This window comes from Vitis vinifera, chromosome 1 (genome assembly GCF_030704535.1).
Source record: "Vitis vinifera cultivar Pinot Noir 40024 chromosome 1, ASM3070453v1".
Taxonomy (NCBI): domain Eukaryota; kingdom Viridiplantae; phylum Streptophyta; class Magnoliopsida; order Vitales; family Vitaceae; genus Vitis; species Vitis vinifera.
This window is the reverse complement of record NC_081805.1, coordinates 24,877,477-24,883,589: the sequence shown is the minus strand read 5'-3', so window position 1 is coordinate 24,883,589 and position 6,113 is coordinate 24,877,477. Positions and strand designations below refer to the sequence as shown.

The following is a 6,113-nucleotide window of genomic DNA, read 5'->3' as shown; positions in this document are numbered from 1 at the left end:
GATGATGAACTGAGGGTGATGGGCATGACAATGGGCATGAATAGGGATGGAGTCATGTGGGCACGAGGCGAGCATGAGTGCGGAATGAATGTGATGCAACCATGCATGGTACGAAAAGGGTTTGGCGTAGTGAGAGAAAGTAGATTATTGGTGATGGGTATGAATGGCGTGGATTTAGAAGAAAACGGCTAAATGAAGGATATGAGTATGATAGTGGGAACAATGAAGAAGTAGAGATAGCGACGCGTGGGACTTTCAGGCACTTGCAGCACATAAAGCACTATAGAGAGCTTCGCGCTTTGATAATTGTGGCACCATGTTGTTAGGCAGTGATGATAAATTCTCTATTCAACCATGTGTCATCACCCACAAGCCCCCGCACAGGTTTCTCACCAGCTGGAGTTTTGAGAGTAGCATGGGTGACATCAGGATACTGAATTGAAGAGTGATTTCCCCCATATGATAACATTCTTAACATCGGATATTTGAACATTCATCCTTGCAGAGACCTGACATGCTGCCCCGTTATGGTCCAGTCTTGTCAAACGACTAATGTTTTCTCAGGATATTAAAGGTGCAAATCCCTTCAGGATAAAGGCGATTGCATTTGCTGGGTTAGCAACAACCAAAACCTTGCAATTTGCAGCTGCATGATTTTCAAGTGCAGAGGCCTGAGACTGGTAGGTGGAAACATTTTTGGACATCACACTTTTTCTTTCCATTCCTTCTTTTCTTAGGAAACCACCACCATGATAGCAATATTGACCCCACTGCATGCCTCAACAACATCAGTTGTAGTAACAACACCTTTGAGAAGTGGAAAAGCACTATCCAACAATTCCATTTTGACCCCATTTAAGGCTTCTTCAGTAGGAGGGATATTAAGCATGTGCAGGATCACAGGCTGATCTGCACCCAAACATCACTCCCCTAGTAATCATGAGGACAAGTGCTTACCCAATTTGTCTCGCGGCTCCAGTAATGAGGATGCGAACTGGTTCTTTGGTCATTGCAAGAATCATAAGGAGAAGAAGGGAGACAAAACGATGCCTGCAAATCTACCATACCATTGGCATTCTCAAACTCTCTCTTTTCGGTACCACCATCCCATGGTCTCACATCCTAGAGTGCAGTCCCATATCCAAAAATGTGCGAACACCAAGAGCAAAAGCATCCCGAGGTCAAACGGACTCAGGACGACCCATTGAAAACCTTTCACATAACTTCTTCGGGCCGAAATGTGAAATCAGGCGAATGCCCCGAAGGGATATCAGGAACAGGGGATGGATAGCAAAACAGAGCAAACACAATAGGGAGCGAAATGAATTTCAACGAGCCACATTTCATGTATTTATCAATGGGCTCAGATGTTAGAGTGGGTCAAAACAGTTTTTCCAATGAGTTTTAAAACCAAATCAGGGTATAAACACCAATATTTCACATAAAATCTCGGCAGAGGACACAAAACCGGTAAGAAAACAAAGATGAATCAAGTGAAAATCCTCACCAAACACATTCAAACACCAAGATAGAAAACCCATTAATATTCAGATAACCCAAACAAAAAAACATGAACGTGAAAGAGGCCAAAACTTATGGAAATGATACCTGAACCTTCTTTTTTTTTTTCTTAGTTTGCCATTCTTCTCTCCAAAACCTACTCTCTGTATAGCTTGTAGAAGAATCTCCTTGAAAACGGCAATGGAGACTTCACCTTCATTGTAGCTTCTCCCAAAACTCTTATAAAAATTATCCTTCGTGTCCTCTTCTTCCTCTCAGAGAATATATCTCCTCATGGCAACCAAGACCCCCCTCCCTCAGACCACCAACTCTATAAAAGAAAACTCTCCTCTCGACAGCAGAAAAGCACCCCCTGATGAAAAGAAAACTCTCTCTCACCCCTTTAGCAGCCATGGTACCTCAAGCTAAAAGAAAATCACTTCCCCTCTCCTCACCTGCAGTTGGCCTCCCTCCTGGGAAAGCTCTCTAGCTTGCTCCTCCCTCAAGCTCAATCTCTCTCTCTGTTTCTCTCACCGTTTCCTCTTTTTCTCCCTTCCTCCGGGATCCCCCCTCCTCCAAAAAACTCCCTCCCCAAAAGCAACCTGCTATCCAAATATCTCTTTTTTTCTCTCCCGGATTTGCCCCTCTAACCATCTCTGCAGCAACAGCCACCTTCCTCTTCTAGGCTCTCTCTCTCCACTACTCTGCAGCCTTCTCTCATACGCTCCTCAAGACAACGGCCTGCAGATCCTCATGCCACCTGTCAACCTTCCATTGGCATCCTAAAAGCATCATCTGATTCTGCACTAGCCTCTCAAGAGAAGACACGTGGTGGAGCAAGGCTCTTCCACGTGGCAAAATGAGCAGCTGCCAGAATTGCCCCAAATGGGGGGTCTACACATATACATGCAAAAAAAAAGGCAAATATGGACCCAAAAATCCAATAGTTGTACATGTTAAATATAATTTATGCATGATCTTGTGCCTTCAAAAGTGCTATAATTGCTACAAATGCCACCTAACCTTCTGCAAGTAGGAAAAAAACATCAGTATATGTTTATATTTGAAAGATTGATAAAATGTTATAAACATGTATCCAAATGTATATGAAAAAATGATAGATATTTACCCAAAAATAACCAAATATCAAGTAGTTGTACATGATAACAAAAATTTATGCGTGATCTCTCCTGTAAAAATTGCAGCTACTGCAAATGTCACCTAACCCTAGGCAAGAAAGAAAAAAGTAACATTATTTTATGTTTGTGTTTAAAATTTCATTAAAAATATATAAATATGTATCCTAAATATATCGAAATGTATCCACAAACAACCTAGCAAGTATACATGATCTTATCTATTATAAGTTCTTCTTATCATGCATAATTATTTAATTTTTGTTTTTTTTAGTAAATATCTCATATATATATATGAGATATTTACTAAAAAAAACAAAAATTAAATAATTATGCATGATAAGAAGAACTTATACATGATCGTGTACTCTAAAAATTGCAAGTGCTACAAATGTCACCCAACCTCTTGCAAGTAAAAAAAAAAAAAAACAACATTACTTTATGTTTATGTTTCAACTTTTTTAAAAAAGATAAAAGAATTTACCCAAATATATCCAAATGTATTCACAAACAACCAAGCAACTATACATGATCTTGTACTCTTATCAAATATATATATATATATATATATATATATATATATATATATATATATAAATGATAGATATTTACCAAAAAATCTAATAGCTATACATGATGACAAAAACTTATGCATGATCTTGTACTCTAAAAATTGTAAATGTTGCAAATATCACCCAACCTCTTGCAAATAAGAAAAAAACAACATTAGTTTATGTTTATATTTAAAAGTACTAATTAAAAAGATATAAACATGTACCAAAATACATAAAAAAAATCTAGCAATGAACTTTTAAGGAAAAAATATAGATAAGATATGTACCTAAAAATATCCAATAAAAGAAAAAACTATTTGCAACTTTACATACATGATAGCAAGAACCTATGTTGATGTTGAATTCTCAAAATTCCAACTACTACAAATGTTATTCAACTTCTTGCAAGTAGATAAAAAAACTACATTACTTTAAGTCTATATTTAAAATTTTACTAAAATGATATTAACATGTACAAAAATTTATGCTAAAAGAATCCAACAAACATACATAAAAAAAAATAAAAAAAAATAAAAAAAAATAAAAAAAAACTTGAATTGGTACTTTCATCAAATGTATCTTTTAAAAGATATAGGTATGTACCCAAAAGTATCCAAAACTTCAGCATCTATGCATGACAGTAAGATCTTACGTATGATCTTGAAATCTCAAAATTGCAACAACTGCAAATGTCACCATATACCTTGCAAAGAGAAAAGATGCAATATTAATTAAAATTTATGTTTGAGATTTTATTAAAAAATTATAAAATTCACATACCCACTATACTTGGTCTAAGATAAGAGTGCTAAAAAACGAAACCCATTCAGATCTCACTTCATCTAACTCAGCTCGCAAATAGGTTTTTTTCCCTTCAAACTAAAATATATGAGAAAAGAAAATATGTTAACGTGAAACATTAAATATATGTATAAGTTCTCAAGTACTTATGAAAATACATAGGTAAATAAACCTGAGATGTTAGGAGACTTCTATTTGCAATTATGTCTCGCATGTATCACATGACAAAATATCCGCACATGACACCATCCAATTATTTGGGTCCCTATGAGCAAAATTATATCAATAAAATTTCATGATCAAATATGACAACATATAAATTTGGTCAAAATTTTCATCCTTCACATTTAAAATTTAAAAAAACAATGAATGACATAATGTTAGTTTCAAGTAAAATTTGCACCTAAATTAACTCAATACATGTCTAGCATAATACCCTAAGCTCCCCTGTTTACAACTTGGAGGGTTAAAATGGGTAAAATATAAGAATGTCAAATAACATGTATATGTGAAATATGGACAAAAAAAAAAAAAAAAGAATAGATAAAGGTAATGATTAATTATATTTATTAAGAATAGTGATTAACTTTAAAAAAAAATTAACTTTTGTTTGTGTGAAAATATTCCTTATAAAAGATCATGACTTTTAAGTTCATTAAGGTAAATCAATCAAGCTTCAATAGCAATTATTGATAATATATTTGGAAATATGTAGTATTAGCATCCTTTTACATCTCATAGATTGACATTATAGAAGAGAAATGCAATTAGTAATTATAAGGAATAAATGTTTTACATTTGAACAATTTGATTGAAGATGGATAAAATAGTAAAAAGTTTAGATTAAAGAGAGAAAGAGAGAGAGAGAGAGAGAGAGAGAGAGAGGTTGTGCCTTACAAGAAATGTCTAAACTAAATAATAGGATGTATATAAGACACACTAAGGCCAAAAGAAAGATATAAAGAACAACTCACACCTAAGTAACATGATCAAAGCTATCTAAATGAATCCTCATTGCTTTCTTACCCACACATACATCTAAATTGTTGTAAAGGATTGTAAATACTATAGGTTTGTTCTTTTTTAGTACTACTTCATTACTAGTGGAATAATGGACAAATGAGTACATTGTATTCATAGCAATTTAGATTATATTTTCATAAGGTGGTGAAACAAACGTATATGGTATCCTTCTCAACTCAACTTAGGAATAGGAAATAATAAAAAAAACAATTATAAGCTAAGAAAATTCATATATATAGGTATCTATTCATGTGAGAGGAAGCCATATAGAATCTTTACATTTCAAAAATCAAGTAAACTTTAATTCAAGAAAGCAACTTAAATGTAGGTAAGTCTTCAAAAAGTTTAGAAGAAGAAAAAAATGTAACCTCAATAACTATCCACTTGAGCTCTTTTTTAGATCCTTTCTTCTTTTGAGATACAAAAATTCGAAACCTCCTACAAAAAATAAGATTACATTAGTGTTTATTTTGAGATATGAAAACTAAAATTATGGTAGACTTACATGTTCACAATATCTTTTATATCTTGGTATGGCTGTTGTAATTGCGAGTCTAAATAGTATACTGTTTGTGATTTGAGGTCAATTACATCCAAAACTCAATGAAACCTACAATATATTAACATATAATTTAGATAAATAGCATTTATAAGGCTAAGAAATTAAAAACAATTATAATTAACAACTTACCTTGGGTTATACGGAAGAAAAATCAGATCTGCCAATTTGGAGTCAATTAGGCGATCAGCAATGAACCTTGCTCTTTTTTCAATTTGTGGGGCTATTGTTCCAGCCTTGGACACCATTCCTGGATGAACAAATATAATTTTCTCATGTAGTGTATCATCCAGATGTTCATGCAGCCACCTAATGAAATATCACCCAATTTACAATTACTTAAAAAAAAAAAAAAAAAACAGCTTCTACTTATTTATATCATGAATGTAACATAAAGATTTACAACAAAATCTCACCAAATATAGAAACATATACAATTCATAGTCAACTCTTTTGCAGAAATTACATCCTTCATTTCAGTTGTCAAGAGGAAGGTTTGAAATTTCATCCCAAAAACATTGATTGGAAAGTCAACTTTGG

At 33.6% G+C, this 6,113-nt stretch overlaps 1 pseudogene; it reads right to left on the bottom strand.

The window, feature by feature from the left end:
- Nucleotides 1-255: 255 nt before the first annotated feature.
- LOC100259708 (malate dehydrogenase, cytoplasmic-like) lies at nucleotides 256-1,010 on the bottom strand (annotated as a pseudogene).
- Nucleotides 1,011-6,113: the final 5,103 nt, after the last annotated feature.